Source organism: Canis lupus, chromosome 20 (genome assembly GCF_011100685.1).
Source record: "Canis lupus familiaris isolate Mischka breed German Shepherd chromosome 20, alternate assembly UU_Cfam_GSD_1.0, whole genome shotgun sequence".
NCBI classification, from domain to species: domain Eukaryota; kingdom Metazoa; phylum Chordata; class Mammalia; order Carnivora; family Canidae; genus Canis; species Canis lupus.
Genome location: NC_049241.1, coordinates 41,960,923 through 41,981,145, shown reverse-complemented (window position 1 = coordinate 41,981,145; position 20,223 = coordinate 41,960,923). Strand labels below are relative to the sequence as shown.

Here is a 20,223-nt window from a genome sequence, read left to right as displayed (position 1 = left end):
ACTGATGTGAGAGACTCAATTATATTTTGGGTTGATTCATTCAACAAATACTGTTTATTGCTCGACTACTGGGGATCCCTGGGTGGCTCAGCGGTTTAGCGCCTGCCTTCAGCCCAGGGCGTGATCCTGGAGTCCTGGGATCAAGACCCACATTAGGCTCCCTGCATGAAGCCTACTTCTCCCTCTGCCTGTGTTTCTGCCTCTCTCTGTGTGTGTCTCTCATGAATGAATAAATAAAATCTTAAAAAAAAAGAAAGTTATTGCTCGACTATTCCAGGAAACATACAAAGGTGGCTCCCTCTGCAGAACTCCTGTTTTAGTAAGATAGGTAAATTAGTTATGTCAGGCTGCCACCCTTTGCACTTTTCAAGGTTACCTGTGACCTCCACACCCAGAATGACCTCTGTAATATAGAACTATTCCATAACCGTGAAGATTTCTCTTATGCTGTCCCTTTATGGTCACACCCATCCCCCTCCCACCCTCCGTCCTTCCTCTCTGGCAGCCACTGATTTTTTCTCCATCTCTCATTTCAAGAATGCTATATAAATGGAATTGTAAAGTATGTGACCTTTTGAGATTAACTTTCTCTACTCAGCATAATGCCTTTGAGAGCCATCCAAGTTATTAAATGTTACTGATAATTTTTCCTTAATATTCCCGACTAGTATGCTGTGGTATGGATGTACCACATTTTGTTTAACCATTAAATCATTGAAAGACATTAAGGTTCTTGCCAGTCTGGGGCTACAAATAAGACTGCTATGAACATTCATTTACTGAATTTTGCATGAAGGTAGGTTTTCCTTTTTTGGGATAAATGCCCAAGAGTACAATTGCTAGGTCATCCAGTAAATTGATTTTCAGTTTTAGCAGACAGTGCCAAACTGGTTTCTAGAGTGGCAGTCCCATTTTATGTTCCTACCAACATGTATAAATACAATGGTTAATTTTAGGGATCAAATTGACTAAGCAGTGGTGCCCAGTTGTTTGGTCAAACACCAATCTAGAAGGTGATTGTGAAGGTATTTTTCAGATGTGGTTAACATTTAAATTAGTTTGGGCAGAGTAGATTACCTTTCATAATGTGGGTGGGCCTCCTATAATTATTGAAGGCCTCATCTGCAAAAATGGAGGTTTCTTGAAGAAGAAACAATTCTTCGAGATTGTAACACAGACACCCTGTCTGATTTTTCCACCTGGGGAGACTTGCTTGCAGATTTCAGACTGTAGAATGCAACATCAAATCTTACCTATATCTCCATCCTGTAAGTCCACTCTAGATATTGAACTTGCCAGCCCCCATGATTGTGTGAGCCTGTTCCTTAAAATCAGTCTCCCTTCTTCTCCCTCCTTTCCTCCTTTCTCTCACTCCCTCCCCATATATGCACACACATGCACACACAACACTTCTGTTTATCTGGAGAACCCTGATATAATGAGTGACTCAGTTCTGCATCCTCACCAGCAATTGCTATTACCATTGTTTTTTATTGTAGCCATTTTGTTGAATGTATAGTGATATCTAAGTGTGATTTTAATTTGCATTTTCCTAGTGGGTAGTGTTGTTGAACATCCTGTGTGTTTATTTACCATCTGTATATCCTTTATTTTTTTTAAAGAGATTTTATTTATTTATTCATGAGAGAGAGAGAGAGAGAGACATAGGCAGAGGGAGAAGCAGGCTACCTGCAAGGAGCCTGATGTGGGACTCGATCCCAGACCCCAGGATCATGCCCTGAGCCAAAGGCAGACGCTCAACCACTGCACCACCCAGGCATCCCTGTATATCCTTTGGAAGTCCTTTGTCAAATGGACTCATATTTAGCAAATAAGAATATAGTACTGATTAGTATCAAGTCCTGTTACTAAATAATATTATTTGCAAGAAATAGTACAAATATACAAGTGTAATTTGCAAATAATACTTTCATTTTTATTTCATCATACACCTCTCAGAGTGTGTAATGGAGGATTTCTACGCCAGCATGGTTTTCCATTGTGATGGATCTGGGAATCTGACACTTATTCAGTTCTGGAGAAGCCTGTTCCTACCATACAGAAAACATACTCTGCTGATCCCCTGTCCTTGGATTCCTGCAGAGAAGGGATAAGATCTAAGATCTGAGCTCTAGAGATCCTGCTGAGTGTCTCGTTAGTTTAAAAGAGCTTTTCATTTCTTTTGTATCATTTAATCTTGAAAAAAATATTTTCTTTTTATTCTTTTGAAAAAAAGATTTTCTTAAGGTCAATATAATTCTCCCCATTTCACAGCAAATATGATTGAAAGCCCAGGGAAATCGCACCTGTATTTAATTTGAAAATAAAATTTAATTATTTATATTGCAAGTTTGCAAATATTTCTCCCAGTCTGTGGATTGTCTTTTAATTCCCTTAACAGGGTTTTTTACCAAGCAAAAGTCTTAAATTGTGATTTAGTTGAATTGATCAAATCTTTTCCTTATAAACTGTAGTTTTGATCTCATATCTGAGAACTCTTTACCAAGCCCTGGGTCTTGAAGATTTTCTCCTGTGTTTTCTTGTAAAAGTTCTATTTTTTTTTTTAAGATTTATTTATTCATGAGAGAGAGTGCATGCATGTGTGTGGGAGGGGGGAGAGATGAAAGGAGAAAATCCCCCAGCAGACTCCACACTGAGTGTGGAATCCAAGGTGGGGCTGGATTCCACAGCCCTGAGATCATGACCTGAGCTGAAACAGAGTTGGACGATCAACCTACCGAGTCACCCAGGCACCCCTCAAAGTTCTATATTTTTAATATTTGCACTTAAAAATCTATGATCCCTGTTGAGTTAATTTTTATATAAACTGAAGTGTAAGTTGAACTTCTTTTGCCTGTGGATATGCAGTTTCTCCAGCCCCATTTGCTCAAAAGACTTCCCCTTTCCTCCATTTGAGGTACAGATGCTTTTATATCTTTGTCAAGAATCAGTTGGCCATGTGTAGGGTTACTTTTGGATCCTTGGTTCTATTCTTTTGGTCAAGGTCCCTATCCCTACACCAGTACCATGCAGTTTTGCTTATTCTGGCCATGTAGTAAATCTTGAAATGAGGAGAGTGATTCCTCCCACTTTATTCTTCCATTACACTGTTTTTTTTTTGTTTTTTTTTTTAAGATATTATTTATTTATTCATGAAAGACACACAGAGAAGCAGGCTCCATGCAGGGAGCCTGACGTGGGACTCGATCCCGGGTCCCTAGGATCACACCCCGGGCTAAAGGTGGCGCTAAACCGCTGGGCCACCAGTGTTGCCCCGCATTACACTATTTTTATTTTTATTTTTATTTTTTTTACTATTTTTATTATTACGATTTTTACTTTTTAAACCATTTTTTAAAAGATTTTATTTATTTATTTATTTATTTATTTATTTATTTATTTATTTATTTATTTATTATTTATGAGAGCGCACAAGCAGGGGGAACAGCAGAGGGAGAGGGAAAGCAGACTCCCTGCTGACCAGGGAGCCCAAAGCAGGGCTGGATCCCAGGACCCCAGGATCATGACCCAAACTGAAGGCAGATGCTTACCTGACTGAGCCACCCAGGCACCCCCCCTTTTAAACCATTTTAAGTGTATAATTCAGTTGTCATTATGATGCCATGGGGACCCAGAGGATGGATGGAAATCAAATGCAAGCTAGCAAGAGGTGAAAGCAGAGTTTATTGAAGATATAGAGAGAATACAGGTACAGATAGAGTATCTGGGAAACCGATATTTGTTTGGAGTCTAGGGGTTTTTATTGAAGAAGGTGGTTTCATGTATGTGTCCCCTCAGGCATCTAGAAACTGGTTGGAACAAGGATGAGGGTCCAGGTGTTGTTCCTTGGAGCCATAGCTGCCTGGGTCATTGGAGTATCTAGACCCATATCGTCTGAAATGTGTATATGATAGCTTCTGGTCATTCTCACCTGATCCCTTCCTTAAATGTTATCTGTTCTAAAGAAATCATTAACTCCTTTAATCCTAATCATTAATCTATTCTAAAGAATAGAATATTCTAAAGAATAGATTAATAGATTAATAATAGAATCTATTCTAAAGAAATCATTAACCCTAATCTTTAATCAATTAAATGTATTTACAATGTTGTGTAACTATGCACAACGTCTATTATTACAAAACTTTTCATCACCCAAAGCAGAACCCTATAACCACTGAGCAATAATTCTCTATCACCTCTTCCCCTGGCCCCTTGTAGCCTCTTTTGTTTTTTAGATTTTATTTATTTATTTATGAGAGACACAGAGAGAGAGGCAGAGACATAGGCAGAGGGAGAAGCAGGCTCCCTGTGGGGAGCCTGATATGGGACTCAATCCCAGAACCCCAGGATCACTCCCTGAACCAAAGGCAGAGATGCTCAACCACTGAGCCACCCAGGTGCCCTCTAGTCTCTTTTCTGTCTCTGATTTTGCCTATTCTAAACCCTTCCTATAAATAGAATCATACAATGTTTGTCTTTTGGGTCTGGTTGATTTCACTTAGTATAATGTTTTCAAGGTTCATCCACATTGTAGTATGTATTAGAAATTCATTCCTTTAAAAAAAACAAAAAGGGCTTAAAGCACCCGGCTGGCTCAGTTGGTAGAACACGCGACTCTTGGAATGCCTGGGTGGCTCAGCGGTTGAGTGTCTGCCTTTGGTTCAGGTCATGATCCCAGAGACCCGGGATTGAGTCCCCACCTCAGGCTCCCTGCATGGAGTCTGCTTCTCCCTCTGCCTATGTCTCTGTGTCTCTCATGAATAAATGAATAAAAATCTTTTTAAAAATTAAAAAAGAACACGCGACTCTTGATCTTGGGGTCGTGAGTTCGAGCCCCACTCCCGAGTTGGGAGTACAGTTTACCGAAAAAAAAAAAAAAAAAAGGTTTTATTTTTTAAAGTAGTTTTAGGGGCAGCCCCGGTAGCACAGCGGTTTAGCGCCACTTACAGCCTGGGGTGTGATCCTGGAGACCTGGGATCGAGTCCCATGTCAGGCTCCCTGCATGGAGCCTGCTTTCTGCCTGTGTCTCTGCCTCTCTTTCTCTCTCTGTGTGTGTGTCTCTCTTGAATAAATAAATAAAATCTTTAAAAAAAAAATTGTTTTAGGTTCACAGTAAAATTGAGCAGAAGATGCAGATTTCCCATATCCCCCTACCCCCGCAACATACAGAGGACCCCCCACTATCAATTCCTGAACCAGAGTGGTACATTTGTTATAATCAAACCCACATGAACACCTCATTATCACCCAAAGATTATAATTTACATTAGGGTTCACTCGTAGTGTCATATGTTCTGTAGTTCTTCACGTGTATAATGACATATATGCACCATTAAAGTATCATACAGAATAGTTTCCCTGCTTTAAAACTCATCTGTGCTCCACCTATTCATCCCTCCTTCCCCACAACCTCTGGCAACCACTGATCTTTTCATTGTCTTCATAGTTTGCCTTTTCTCGGATGTCAGGATCATTTTGTATGTAGCCTATTCATACTGGCTTCTTTCCCTTAGTAATATACATTTAAAGTTTCTCTATGTCTTCAAGGCTTAATAGCTCATTTCTTTCTGTGCTGAATAAGATTCCATTGTCTGATGGACCACAGCTTATTTTTCCGCTCAGCTCCTGAAGGACATCTTGGTTGCTTTTAACTTTTGGCAATTACAGATATAGCTGCTATAAACATTCATGTGCAGGTTTTTGTGTGGACATAGGTTTTTAAGTCCTTTGGGAAAATCTCAGGGAGTGTGATTGCTAGATTGTATGGTAAGAATATGTTTAGTTTGGGCAGCCGCCCCGGTGGCTCAGTGGTTTAGCGCCGCCTTCATCCCGGGGTGTGATCCTGGAGACCGGGGATCAAGTCCCATGTTGGGCTCCCTGCATGGAGCCTGCTTCTGTCTCTGCCTGTGACTCTGCGGGTCTCTCTCTCTCTCTCATAAATAAATAAATAAATAAATAAATAAATAAATAAATAAATAAATAAATAAATATTTTTTTTTAAAAAAAGAATATGTTTAGTTTTATTTTTTTTTAAATGCCAAACTGTCTTCCAAAGTGGCTGTATCATTTTGCATTCCAACTAGCAGTCAATGAGAGTTCCCGATGCTGCACATCTTTGTCAGCATTTGATGTTATTGGTGTTCTGGATTTTGGCCATTCTAATGGATACATGGAGATAACTTGTTTTAATTTGCATTTCCCAATGACACGGTGTGGAACACCTTTTCATATACTTATTTGCCATCTGTGTATCTTCTTTGCTGAAATGGCTGTTATTAGCCTTTTGCCCATTTTTAAAATTCACTTGTCTTCTTATTGTTAGGTTTCAAGAGTTATTTGTATGTTTTGAGTAGCCCTTTATCAGATATGTCTTTTGCAAACGTTTCCTCCCCCTGTCTGTGGCTTATTTTCTCATTCTCTTGATTTCATTCCTTTTTTTTTTTTATTTCATTCCTTTTTAAGACTACATTATATTCTGTTGTATGCATATATCACATTTTGTATATCCATTCATCTGTTGATGGGCATCTGGGTTGTTTCCACATTTTGGTGATTGTGAATAATGCAGCTGTGAACATGTGAACACATGAATCTCTTTGAGACTGTGCTTTCAGTTCTTTTGGATATATACCTAGGAGCAGAATTGCTGTGTCATGTTATTATTCTATGTTTAACTTTTTGAGGAGCCTCCAGACTTAGCTGCAGTGGCTGCGCCATTTTATATTCCTACCAGCAGTAGGAAGTACACAAGACTTCTAGTTTGTTTTTTTTTTTTAAGATTTTATTTATTTATTAATGAGAGACACAGAGAAGGAGAGAGAGAGAGAGAGAGGCAGAGACACAGGCAGAGGGAGAAGCAGGCTCCATGCAGGGAACCTGGCGTGGGACTCAATCCTGGGTCTCCAGAATCAGGCCCTGGGCTGAAGGCGGCGCTAAATCTTTGAGCCACCTGGCTGCCCAAGACTTCTAGTTTCTCCACATCTTCATCAACACTTATTATCTGGATTTTTTTGTTTTGTTTTTTTGTATTGGTTTGGTTTTTTCGGTAGCCAGCTATCATTTGTATATAAGTAGTATCTTATGGTAGTTTTGATTTGCATTTCCCTGATGACTAATGATGTTGAACATCTTTTCATGTGCTTATAGGCCATTTACACTTTATTACTCAAAATTGTTTCAGCTATTTTAGTTCCTTTGCCTGAAGAATCTTGTCTATATCTATAAAAATAATCTTGCTGTGGTTTTGATAGGAGTTGCATCAGATCTGCACATCAGTTTGGGAAGAAATTGCATCTTTATTGTATAAGTGTTATAATCCTTTAAGACCTGACTGGTGAGCAGAATGGGGGCCTTGAGGCACCACAGAGACCTATTCAGAGCTAAAGCCACCTTTAGGTATAACCATCTACTAAATCCAGGAAGGTCCCCCTTTTCCGCTTTCTCCCAGGGCTTTCTCTGAACTGCCTTGCTCAGAACTCTGGCTCTTAATAACAGAATTACCCTCAGCAAGACCAGCCATTTATTGGTTCATGTAATCAAGCTGGAAAAAAGGACAGTGTTGATGATGGGCCAGGGACTGAATGCTGCCAAGACACTTCCCTCAATGGTCAACACCCTCCTCCCACTGCACAGTGGTTTCTCATACATGGAGGTGTTGGACCATCTGATGACTCCTTGCCTATCCTGGGAGGATTGTCCCTCTTCTTTCTCATTTGAGAAGTCCCAAGGCAGGGTCTCATTCATTGATAGGGCTTAGATCATATGCTATGTAGTGTGATTGGAATGAAGATAGAAGATCCCAGAAGAAGGTAAGGAGCACTGGACAGAGCCGACATGTGATGGAGTCTATAGCTAATCATGTTTTTGGAAGGTTTCTAGTCGCATGTGTTGAACCACAAGTATTTTCTGCTAACTTTCAAGTAACCTAAAATAGTTCAGTAATAGACTATTTTAATCATCATTATATTATGGATAATTAATAGTTAACGTACTATATGTTATTAACATTATAGTTAATAGCTTTATCTATTATATAGCTATTTAGATATCTGTAGTTAATGGTAAATAATAGATAATAGATTGTCATGATAGTAGCCCTCAAGTGCTACAATTGCGTGCAGATTTACTGTATCTATTTATATAAGAACAATTTGAAGGACATGAGTGGAAAATCATAAGGGTCCCTGCCTCATCTCTGATATGCTTTTCTAAGTTTAACTGAGAGAACCTGCTGTCCACTTTGACTATAACCTTCAGTGAAAGTGCTACGTCTTCTGTGGGGTTAATTTATTTTCACAGGGAATTGTTGACTTTCTGGGCTGCTGTTGAAGATAGAGTCAGTATTTTAATTTTAGTGACTATTTACTAAGCTATAAAAGTGATGTACAAGACCCTCAGGGAGTCTGAAGTCTACTACTGGAATGGGTAAGAACAGAAAAATACAGTGCCTGTGACTGAGGCTTGACATCTCCAATATGGAATAGCCCTACTCATCTAACATCTGAATAAGACTTTGTTTGGTGGCAGAGTGCTGCCCTGAGCTGGCTTTGTGCTTTGCAGTTGCTGAATAAGGTGGGGACTTGGTTGACATCTGAGGTAGGAAAGCAGATGCTTCAAGGCATCTCCATGCAGGCTGCCTCCCTCTTATATTTCTGATGGATAAGGCTACATTATTACTGAGCCTAATTAGCATTTACACTCCATGGGGGCAAGGGGCAAAAAGAATAATTGTATAACTATGGTTAAAAAACTGAAGTTAAAAAAAAATGACATTGGTGGTAGGCAGGCCCATACAGGTCATTAATGGCTCCAGGGTGAATGCCTTTATTTCAGGCTTAGCTCATTTCCTTTAAAAAGGAGCATTTTGTATAAGACACTATTGGATTCCACAAAGTTCATACTAGTTCAGCAAGAGGAGTCGTGACTACTAGCAGATCAGGTGTGATGTGGGGTGAGGGGTCTTAAATAAGTGATCAGTATCTTCTTTCTAAAGAATGTATTCAATCCCTCTTCGTAATATATGTTCCCTATGACTCTAGAGCAGAGGGTAGGAAACTTTTTCTGTAAAGAGGCAGATAGTAAATATTTTTTACTTTGCAGGCCATTGAATCACTGTCACAGCTTTGCCAACTTTGCCATGGTATGGACATGTCTGTGTTCCAATAAAATTTTGTATGTGGACACCGAAATTTGGATTTCATATAATTTTGACATGTCATGAAATACTAGTCTTTTTTCAATATTTTTTCCCCCAAATAAATAAAAATGTGAAAACTAGACTCAGGTAATGGGCCACATAAAAACAAGGCAGGGCAGATTTGGGTCCATAGACTATAGTTTGCTGACCCCTTCTCTAAAGGTCTTAAAAATAATATCTATAACGTTTTAAATTTGAGGACATTTTATTCATTTAACAAGCTATTGTATCACACTTAATATATGCCATGCACTATTTTAAATGCCTTATAGATGTTAGCTAACTTAACCCTCACAGTAACCCCGTGAGGGAGGTACTTTTTAGCCTTATCTTGCAGTTGTGTGAATTGAGGCACAGAGAGATTGAATAAATAGCCCATAATCACGCAGCTAGCATACCTAGTTTTGAACCTAGGTGATTTAGCTCCAGATACTTGTTCTTATCTACCATGATATGCTGTCTTAAAGGATTTATAATTACTGATTTTCTAGGCTAAAGGAATTTTAGAGATTAATCCATCCTTAGTACATCTCTATTTCTTAAACACATTCTTACCAGCTTCATGGCCTTTATGATTCAAATTTGTGCCTCAATAAAATTATGGATTACCATTATGCACTTTCAGCATCTCATGTGACTGCCTGAAAGCTTAGTCTTAAATCCCACTTATCCCAAGTGTAATCTGTCTGCACAGGCTGGGCACTTAAGTGTTCACTTCGTGTTTTATTTATGTTCATTGTGAGATGCTTGAAGGTAGGAGCAATAACATCAAAATGTTTTCCATCAAAGAGAAATCTATTCTGGGCATATCTTTTGCTTCCTTTGTTTCAGATTACTCCCAACTCAGATTTTGCCGTGCTGCTTTTCCTGCTTGAATAAGCAGCTGGTTGAATCTTGAGCCCCACCTGCCTTTTGATAGGGAACAGAATTTGTGGTATCATGCTACACTATCCCTGTTGATCTAAAGATACCACCAAAGCAGGGCTGTGAATGGAAAATTTCCCAGTCTTTCCAAGGAAAAACATGGAAGCTAGGTGTGCATGCATGTGTGCACATACGAGTATGTGTTAAAGCAAGTCAAAACTTAAGTGGATGATGAGGTGCTCAGGATTTTTCATTCCTTTTGCTTATAGTCTCAGACTCTACTAACCAGGAGGGACCTTGGAGAACCTCTGGTACAGAGTTTTCTGTGCCCCAGGGCTTCTGCAGGGTTATCGCCAGGGGCCCTCATCCACACGTGCTCCAATCTGTTGGGCAGAGAAATGATGCCTTTAAGATGTGTGTATAATTACTTTTCAGATGTGTGTAGATGCCATCATGATCAAAAAGAAAAGCTTTACCGAATTCATGTTAGGCTAGTGTTTTGTTTTTTTTGTGTGTGTGTGTTTTTTTAAGATTTTATTTATTTATTCATGAGAGACACAGAGACAGGCAGAGACATAGGCAGAAGGAGGAGAAGCAGGCTCGGGACTCAATCCCGGAACTCCAGGATCACAACCCAAGTAGAAGGCATACACTCAACCACTGAGCCACATAGGCGTCCCAGGAGAGGCGTCACCAGTTGAGAAACCTGTTCTAGTTAGAGCCCCTTATTTGCAGATGAAGAAACTGAGACTCAGGGGTGGAGGGAAGAGATTTGCCTGTATCATTAGAGAAAGAATAGCTGCCCTGGAAACTGGCACGATTTGTATGTACCATATGGCTTGTGCTCTCTGTCTCCCCTGGGATGAGCAGATAAAGGAGATGGGCACATATTTTGACCTTTAATGCTGTGTTTTCTCATATTGTCTAATAGCGTGGTGGATCACAGTGACTTTACCAGTATTTATAGTGCTTTTCTTGAGAATCTTACTTTTTTTTTTTTTAAGCTATATTCCTTGCTATACTACCGTAAGTAATAATTCTACCTGGAAATCCAAGCCAACCTGGAACAAAGTATAGTAAAATTGGGTAGCTTGCTTATATATCTGTAGTAGAGCGTGGGCTCTGAAACTCAAGAGTTTTAATCTCTCTAAATCAGACTGGACTTGTGAGGATTTCAGTTATTTATATCTTAGTCTTCTATGACTGTGTCTCTCAGCTGGGTGCAAAACAATAACTTTTGTTAAATCTTTGCTAAATGCCTGACACTGTGCTAGGGTATTTTTCTGTGTATCATATATCACTTAATTTAATAAGCCCAACTTTGCAATTCTGAGGCCCTGCTCAGAAAAAGCTAACTAGCTTCAGTCTCTTCCAGAGCCCATCCATCCAGTTATTTATTCATCTTGTGGAGATTATATCCTTGTGGAGAACCTCTGACAGGTTTGTAAATGTGCCCTTGAGTCCCACCCCATTGGTGGCCAAGCTGGGACAAATTAGTGCAGATGCATCCGTCCAAATGACCCAGGATTGGCAGCAACATCAGCATGGTCTGCACAGGACAACACTTCTTTCCCCCTGGGAACTTAGGAATTTGGAGTGGCTGAGGTGATTTGGTCAAATGACGTATCAACTATTTTCTTGCACCTTTATATTTTTTTTTAATTTTTAAAAAAAAATTTATTTATGATAGTCACACACAGAGAGAGAGAGAGAGAGAAGCAGAGACATAGGCAGAGGGAGAAGCAGGCTCCATGCACCGGGAGCCTGACGTGGGATTCGATCCCGGGTCTCCAGGATCACGCCCTGGGCCAAAGGCAGGCGCTAGGAAACTGGCACGATTTGTATGTACCACCAGGGATCCCACACCTTTTTATTTGATCTTAAAAACTCTTGAGGGGCACCTGGATGGCTCAGTCAGTTGCTTTGGCTCAGGTCGTGATCTCAGGGTCCTGGGATCAAGCCCTGTGTCAGGCTCCCTGCTCAGCGTGGATTTTGCTTCTCTCTCTCCCTCTGCCCCTTCCTCCTGCTCATGGTGTCTGTCTGTCTGTCTGTCTCTCTCTCTCTCTCAAATAAATAAAATCTTAAAAAAAAAAAAAAAGCCTCTTGAGAAGTCAGAGGAATAGGAATGATCTATCTCATAAGTTGGGAAGCCAAGGGTGGAGGAAGCCTGCATGAGGTGACCTTGCTGGTGAGGGCCTTCTAGCTTCTGTGTTTACCATACAGCCTGTCTGGTGGCATTGATGCCACCGCTGATCTCACGCTCTTCTCTTCCTCTAGGCGTGTCCTTGCTTTTCTTCTCCTTTTCTCTTCCTTTCTGTACTTTCCTTCTATTGCCTTGTAGATGCATCCTCTACTAGGTGAGCTTTAAATGTTAGACTTCCTCCAGGCTGTCTTAAACCCTCTTTGTGCTCCAAGTTCTCTCCCTCAGTGACTGCTTCTCATCTCTACACTGACACATCCTGAAAGTGTCATTTGAGCCTAGACTCCATCTCTTTGTGTTCCAGACGTACCATCAACTTCCTACACAGTATCTCTGCTTGGATGCCTCCCAGGCACTCCGTGACAACTTGTCTAAAACTTGACTCAATCTTCTACCCCCCAACATAGCCCCTCTCTCTTGTTTCTGATTTAAGTGAATGGCAACTCCCAGCTCATGCTCTCCCTGCAGAGTGGCCCTGTTGCCTTAGAGACTCTTCCTGGTTTCCTAACGCTCTTAAAGCAAAATGTAGAATTCCTAAGTACCATATCTACTTTTCCAGCTTCATATCATATCGTTTTCCTATCTATACTTGCAGCATGGAGGCCACTTTGATTTTTAATATTTATCAAAGGAATAGTGTGTTCCATGATTTTTAAAACTGAGTAGAGGAGTTGCAGCACATGTGGATTTAAGTTACCCATTGACTTGTTTTTAAACTTTATCTTCCTCCCCTTATAGCTCTATTAGCTCTTAATTTTCCAAACAAAACTGTTAATGGGCATTAAAGCTACAGGGGCTTCATAATTTAAAAAATACATGGAGGAACGCTATAGGTGAGGAGAAATGTTTCAGTCTCCTCTTCAGATCATACTGCGCCAAGCCTCTGCTCAGACAGAGGTTATACATCCACTCTTTGTAGAAGCCAAGTGGCACAAGTGCTAAGTCTTTGCTGCAGTTTTAGTGGAAGTTGTTTGGGTTCTCAGTTGGAATTTCTTTCTTTTTTCTTCGAAGTAAGTTTGGAGATGTTTATGTACCCAGGAGGTCCTGTGATTGCCCCTAATTTGTTTTTTAGATGCTAGTCATTGTATATCATCCCACAGTGGTTACGTGGCTGGTGCTCATACACATGCTTATTAAGTGGTAGTGTGAGCGCAGGCATTAGGTGTGTGCTGTGTGCACAGAGACCTGATATCCTGAACCAGCCCAGGCAGCTTCCATATGTGATCATGAGTTTAATTCTTTCAGTTCAGAGTGTTTCATTATCCCACAGATTCACTTCTTTCTTCTGCCCTTGCCCTGACTCTTTCCAATACCTTAAATTAAGTCTGATTCCATTCTATTGGTATATTTTTATAACAAGTATTGCCTGAGAGTGGGCATTGCAAAATGTGATTAAAAGTAGGGATGTATACCAAATAGTATTGCCCTTTCTGACCAACCAATTATATGTTGCTCACTGATTATTTTTTTGTAAATTCTGTTCTACCATTTCACATTTCTTTGCCATCGTAGGAATGGATAGGTGGGAAAGATTTGAGGTAACAGTATAATTGCAGATCAGTGGAGAAAGTGGCCTTTGCATGGGCCTGAATAATTCAAGATGTTAAAATAGGAAACACACTTGTCCTCCCATGTAGGCCATAGCTTATCAATAATAAAAGAATATTTTTATTTCCCATTTGCTTTGTCCCTTTTTAATTGATTATGTTTTTTTAAATAAAAAGATGTATTTAGGGATCCCTGGGTGGTGCAGCGGTTTGGCGCCTGCCTTTGGCTCAGGGCGCGATCCTGGAGACCCGGGATCGAGTCCCACGTCGGGCTCCTGGTGCATGGAGCCTGCTTCTCTCTCTGCCTGTGTCTCTGCCTCTCTCTCTCTCTCTGAGTGTGACCATCGTAAATAAATAAATTAAAAAAAAAAAAGATGTATTTATTTATTTTAGAGAGAGAGCATGCACGAGTGGGAGGGGCAGAAGGGGAGAGAGAGACTCTCAAGCAGACTCTGTGCTGATTGCAGAGCCTGATGCAGGGCTCAATCTTAAGACCCTAAAATCACTATCTGAGCTTCAACCAAAAGGCTGGACACTTAACTAACTGCACCACCCAGGTGCCCTGTCCCCTTTTTTAAATGAACTTTTTATTTTGAGATAATTGTAGATTCACATGTAGTTATTTGAAATAATAGCAGTGAGATCCTATATACCCTTTGCCCAATTTCCCATATGGTCATAACTTACAAAACTGGTACAACATCACAACTAGGATATTGATAGTGATATAATCTACCACTCTTACTTAGATTTCCCCAGCTTTACTTTTATTCACTGGTGTGTATGTGTGTGTTTAATTTGATATAATTTTTATCACGTGTAGGCTTTTTATTATTTCAAAAATTTCCCAATTGGCTGAGAACTTGAGCTGGGAGGAGGTGTGTTATTTACTGGATCCCTCTCAAGCTCCACTAATAAACAGCTCGAGCATAATTCTTTCTCTTTTATATACATAGCTACTTAATTTTGGGGCAAGTTACGTGACTTCTAAATCTTGGTTTCCTCTTCTACAAAATGAAATTTGCAGCAGCTACTTAATGTAGAAGGTTGCCATGAGGACTAAAATGAGAAAAGAATGTATAGTGGGTACTCAGCAAAAAGGAACTCAATAAATGATCATCTCTTTTTTTGAGTGACTTTTTTCAACTGAGATTATAAATGAGAGTATTTGCATTTTTTAAAGCTTTTCACAAAAATGAAGTGTCCTAGGATTGTAGTATTGAAAGGTCCCTTAATAGTTCTGGAACTAGTGCAGGACTCCCCTAAACATTCTTAGGTGATAGGCTCTTATTCTTTATAATAAACTAAAGTCTGCCTCCCTGTCACTTTTAGATCTGCCTTCATCCATGTCATGGCCCTTCTAGGGCTTGAGGACAGCTACTGTATCCCACCTCTCTCCCCAAATTATCTTTTACAAATGAGCTATCCTTAACCATTTCTCTTAAGGTGCAACTTCCAGACCCTTTCCCATCTTGGTCTCCCTCTTGTAGATAAAGACAAATTTGTTCTTCCCTTTAATTAACAGACCACAGAATTCAGTTGTAATCTGGCTAGCATATCCCAAGATAGGCCTGCCTTCTCTTTAGTTGAGCTTTTGGGGGGAATCCAGGTCACCTTCTTTATGCACGTACAGTTTGTTCTTTTGTCTTCTATTTACTTTCCAGATGAAAAATAAATGCATGGCAATTTAACACAACTAATTGAACATATATTTTAACCCCTCTGCCCTGCTGTAATACCATTAATATAATAGAGAAGAGATATCAGCCAATGAGAGATCAATGGAATATTGAAGCCAGAAAGTATGAAGTGTGCTGAACTTGACCAGAGGAACTGAAAGTGCCTGCTGGAGGAGAAATTAGGAAGAAAGAGGATTTGTAATGCAGAACTCTGGAATAGTTCCAAAATTGGAGAAGCAAAATACTGAAAACAGGAAGATTAGTTGAAAATCTGTGTGAAAAACAATTAGTTGCCTACAGCTCCTCCTCTACTCTCCCAGGAGACAGGAGTTTTAGTCTTACATATTGAACCTGAGGCATACCAAGCATAGAAGAGGGGATGGAATATGGAGCAAAACTGAAAATAAGGGCTATAAGGCAAAGGTCTAAGCAGTGAATGATAGAACCATCCCCCTCTCTCACTCAGATTCAGAATACCTGCAGGCAGGCACTCTCATGCAAGAGATTGGAAGATCCATCTCTGATAAAGTGTGCCCCAGAGGAAAAAGTCGTAAAGGTACTTCTTTTAGGAGTCCCCAGTAAAATGGTAGGTTCTTGCTTGATCTCCCTGATAAGAAGTCCACAAGTTATTGAGCCTAGCCACCCCCACACAGAACTTTCAAACAGCTTCTAAAAGTATGAGCAGAGAGCCAAGTGTCAGGAGGCATTTAAAGCAAGCCTCTAGCATAAAAGACAGAGACCAAAACCCCTTTTCCCCAAATGAGGGGGAAAGAACTCAGAGGAAACAGTAAAAGCGGAGAGGAGGAAGAGAAAGAGAAGAAAAAATGTAACTATATTTTGAGAGAGTTTAGAGAAAATACTGCATTCATGAAAGATGAATAAGATTCTTTCAATAAGGGATGCCTGGGTGGCTTAGCGGTTGAGCATCTGCCTTCCGCCCAGGGTGTGATCCTGGAGTCCCGAGATCCAGTCCCACATCGGGCTCCCTGCATGGAGCCTGCTTCTCCCTCTGCCTGTGTCTCTGCCTCTCTCTCTCTCTCTCTCTCTCTCTCTCTCTCTCTCTCTCCCCCTCCCTCTCCCTCTCTCCCTGTCTCTCATGAATAAGTAAATAAAATATTTTTTTGGGCAGCCCAGGTGACTCAGCGGTTTAATGCCACCTTTGGCCCAGGGCGTGATCCTGGAGACCTGGGATCAAGTCCCATGTCGGGCTCCATGCATGGAGCCTGCTTCTGCCTCTCTCTCTCTGTGTCTCTCATGAATAAATAAATAAAATCTTTTTTTAAAAGAAGATTCTTTCAATAAAAAGTGGGACAGGGAACCTTCAGAAAACAAGAAAGACCTTTTGGAAATTAAAAATACCATAACCACAGAAATATTGAAAGATAAAATTGAAGAAGATTCCTAAGAGAAAGACCAAATGAAAGAGGTGCAAAATGAGGAACAGGTGAAAAAATGCAGGATCATTCCAAGAGACCTAACACCTGACTCATGGAAATCTCATGAGAGAAAAAAATAGGCAGTAAGAGGAGGAAATTATCAAAGAAATAGAATGGAAAGATATCTCCAGAACTAAAAGTCTGTAGATTGAGATAGCACTGTGAATGAAAGGACCCAACACCAAGGTGTAACCCTGTAAGAGTTCAGAACTCTGAGGATAAAGAGAAAGTACTAAAAGCTTCTAGAGAAAATAGTTATGTACTAAGGGTTAGTGTTGAGAAGGGCATTAAATTTCTCAAAAGCGACAAAAGTAGAAGACAATGGAGCAATACCTTCAGAATTCTAATAGGAAAAAAAATATTCCCAACTTAGAATTTTATAGCCAGCTGAACTATCACCCAGGTTGAAAGCTAATAAAGACATTTTCAGACATTTTGTGCATATGCCCTATGATATTGTGATATAATAAGAATATGAATTTGGGCGGGTACCTGGGTGGCTCCATCAGTTAAACCCTGCTGTTAGCTCAGGTCATGATCCCAGGGTTGTGGGATTGAGTCTCATATCTGGCTCCCTGCTCAGGGGGAGCCTGCTTCTCCCTCTGCCCCTCTCACCTGTCATATACTCACTCTCTCTCTCAAATGAATAAAATATTAAAAAAAAAAAAAAACAGTTCTTTAAAAAAAAAAAAAAAGAATGCATATTTGGTCTTTTTCCCTGGTTCCTGGCACAGAGCTCCTAAAACCCTTGGAATTTCCTGAGTGGTAGGGATGATAAGAGCATCCTTTATTATAATATTTGCTCTTCCATTCCCAGTTCCTGACACAAAAGCTTCTAAACCCTTGGAATTTCCTGAGTGAGAGGAGTGTCCATTGTTATTTATAACAAACCTCTTTCAACCACACCTGAGTTTATGCTAATAAGATGACTCTCTGTGGACCCCTGGATAGCTTCAGGATGAGGCTGGTTGCCAGAGAGGGCAACCATATGATTAGAGGGTTTGAACTTCCAGTCCCACCCTTTGACCATTGGGGAGCTTCCAGGTTGGTGAACATAGCCACGTGTGGGGAAGGTGGCACCCCTCAATTCCCCAGGGACAGAAGTTCCTGTGCTCAGGACCTTTCTAGACCTTGCCCTCTGTACCTCTTCAGCAGGCTGTTCTTTGCATCCTTTGTGATAAACCAGTAATAGTAAATTGTTTTCCCTGAGTTCAGTGAGCCATTTTAGCAAATTATCACACCTGAGGAGAAGGTTGTAGGGAACATTCCCACCCCCCACTCCCACCCCAACTTTATAGCCAGTTGCCCAGAAGTACAGTTGGCATCTGAAGCAGAGGTCGTCTTGTGGGACTCAGCCCTTAACCTGCACCAGCCCTAGGGAGTTCATGTCAGGTTTGAAGTATATTAGAGGATACCAGTTGGTGTCTGGAGAGTTGGAAAATTGGTTTGTGTGAGGGGAAAAAAAAAACCCACACATTTGGTGTCAGAGTGCTATGAGTAAAAAAAAACAAAAACAGTTTATAGAATACCCTTTCTCAAGCAACTCTGCTAGAAGATGCTTTTCATCAGAACAAGGGGATAAATCAGGAAGAGGACTCAACGGACTTCAGGAAATGGGTTCCAATGTAGGTGAAGTGAAAGGGATTCCTGTGAGGACAGAGTTCCAGTAGGGAATACCTCAAGAGTATGCAGGAGCAAGCTGCTAGGGTACCTGATTGAACATATTAAAAGGAGTTTTACACTTTATTGTTATCACGGGGGGGGGGGGGGTGTGATTCTGTAAGAAAGGAAATGTAATCATTGCATACATCATGGCTTGGCTGCAAGTAATATTCACATAGACCTAATAATGCAACTCTTAATTTAACTAAAAGTGGACATAATTATATTGGAAAGATGGGGAGACTAAGTGGGTTTGTATGTGAAGAGAATGTCAGAACAAAATCCTGCTCTTCCATCACAGGGCTTAAGTAGGTAATGTAATGGTTCTCTTTTGCTGCCTAACAAATTACCCCAAAACTTAGTGACTTAAAATAATAAATACCTATTATCACACAGCTTCTGTGGGTCAGGAATTCAAAAGCAGTTTAGAGATCTCTCATGAGGTTGCAGGCATCTGAAGGCTTGACTGGAGCTAGAGGCTCCTCTCCCAGGCTCATTCAGATAGCGGTAGAAAGAAGCCTTAGTTCTTTTTGTACAGCTCTCCCCAGGATATGTCGTTCCTTTACTCAGCTCCCAAGAGCAAGTGATCCGGGAGAGACGGTAAAAGGAATGTACAGTGCTTTTTATGACCCAGCCATGAATGTGGCATGCATTCAGATGACACCGTCACTTCTGTTGTACTGTGTCAGCCACACAGACCAGTCCTGAGACAGTGTGGGAGAGGGTTGCACAAGGGTATGAATGCCAGGAGGCAGGGATTGTGGGGGGCTGTTGGGAGACATGATATTACAAGTAATAACTAGAAATGAAAATTCAAGAATTATTACTAGAGGCACATTACTTAGGAGGGTGGAAAATAGGACGCCTGGGTAGCTCAATCGGTTAAGAATGCAATTCTTGATGTTGGCTCAGGTCCTGATCTCAGGATCATGGGATCAAGCCCTGCATCCTCAGGTGCCCCACTCAGCAGGGAGTCTGCTTGAGGATTCTCTCCCTCTGCCTTTCCTCTCATGCCCACTCACTCATCTTCACTGTCTCTCTCTAAAATAAACAAATGAATCTTAAAAAGAAGGAAAGATAGAGATAAGTACCAGAAGAAAGAGATGGCTCCTGAGAGCAGGAATAAGGGAACCAGAAACTGCCAGTTTAAAAACTTTATAGGCAGCCCCGGTGGCACAGGTTTGGCGCCGCATGCAGCCCAGGGTGTGATCCTGGGAGTCACAGGATCGAGTCCTACATCGGGCTCCCTGCATGGAGCCTGCTTCTCCCTCTGCCTGTGTCTCTACCTCTGCCTCTCTCTCTCTCTCTCTCTCCATGAATAAATAAAAAATGAAATCTTAAAAAAAAAAAACTTTATAGAACAACTTTAAGAAATACTTCCATGTTGGGATCCCTGGGTGGCTCAGCGGTTTAGCGCCTGCCTTTGGCCCAGGGTGTGATCCTGGAGTCCCGGGATCAAGTCCCGCATCAGGCTTCCAGCATGGAGCCTGCTTCTCCCTCTGCCTGTGTCTCTGCCTCTCTCTCTCTCTATGTCTATCATGAATAAATAAATAAATAAATAAATCTTTAAAAAAATAAAAAAGAAATACTTCCATGTTTTACTGATATATATGTTTTTTAAGTATGAAAACCCCCA

The 20,223-nt window shown here is 40.7% G+C and overlaps 1 protein-coding gene across 5 annotated transcripts in view; it reads left to right on the top strand.

The window, feature by feature from the left end:
- KLHL18 (kelch like family member 18) overlaps positions 1–20,223 on the top strand; it is a 55,721-nt gene that overhangs the window by 12,323 nt on the left and 23,175 nt on the right. Inside the window, exon 1 of one of the 5 annotated variants that reach the window (XM_038566628.1) lies at positions 7,698–7,811. The exons of the other annotated variants lie outside the window; for them this stretch is intronic. The gene's annotated coding sequence lies outside the window, so the exon portion shown is untranslated. Of the gene's footprint in view, positions 1–7,697; positions 7,812–20,223 lie in introns of those variants that run through there. 5 annotated transcript variants of the gene reach the window in all.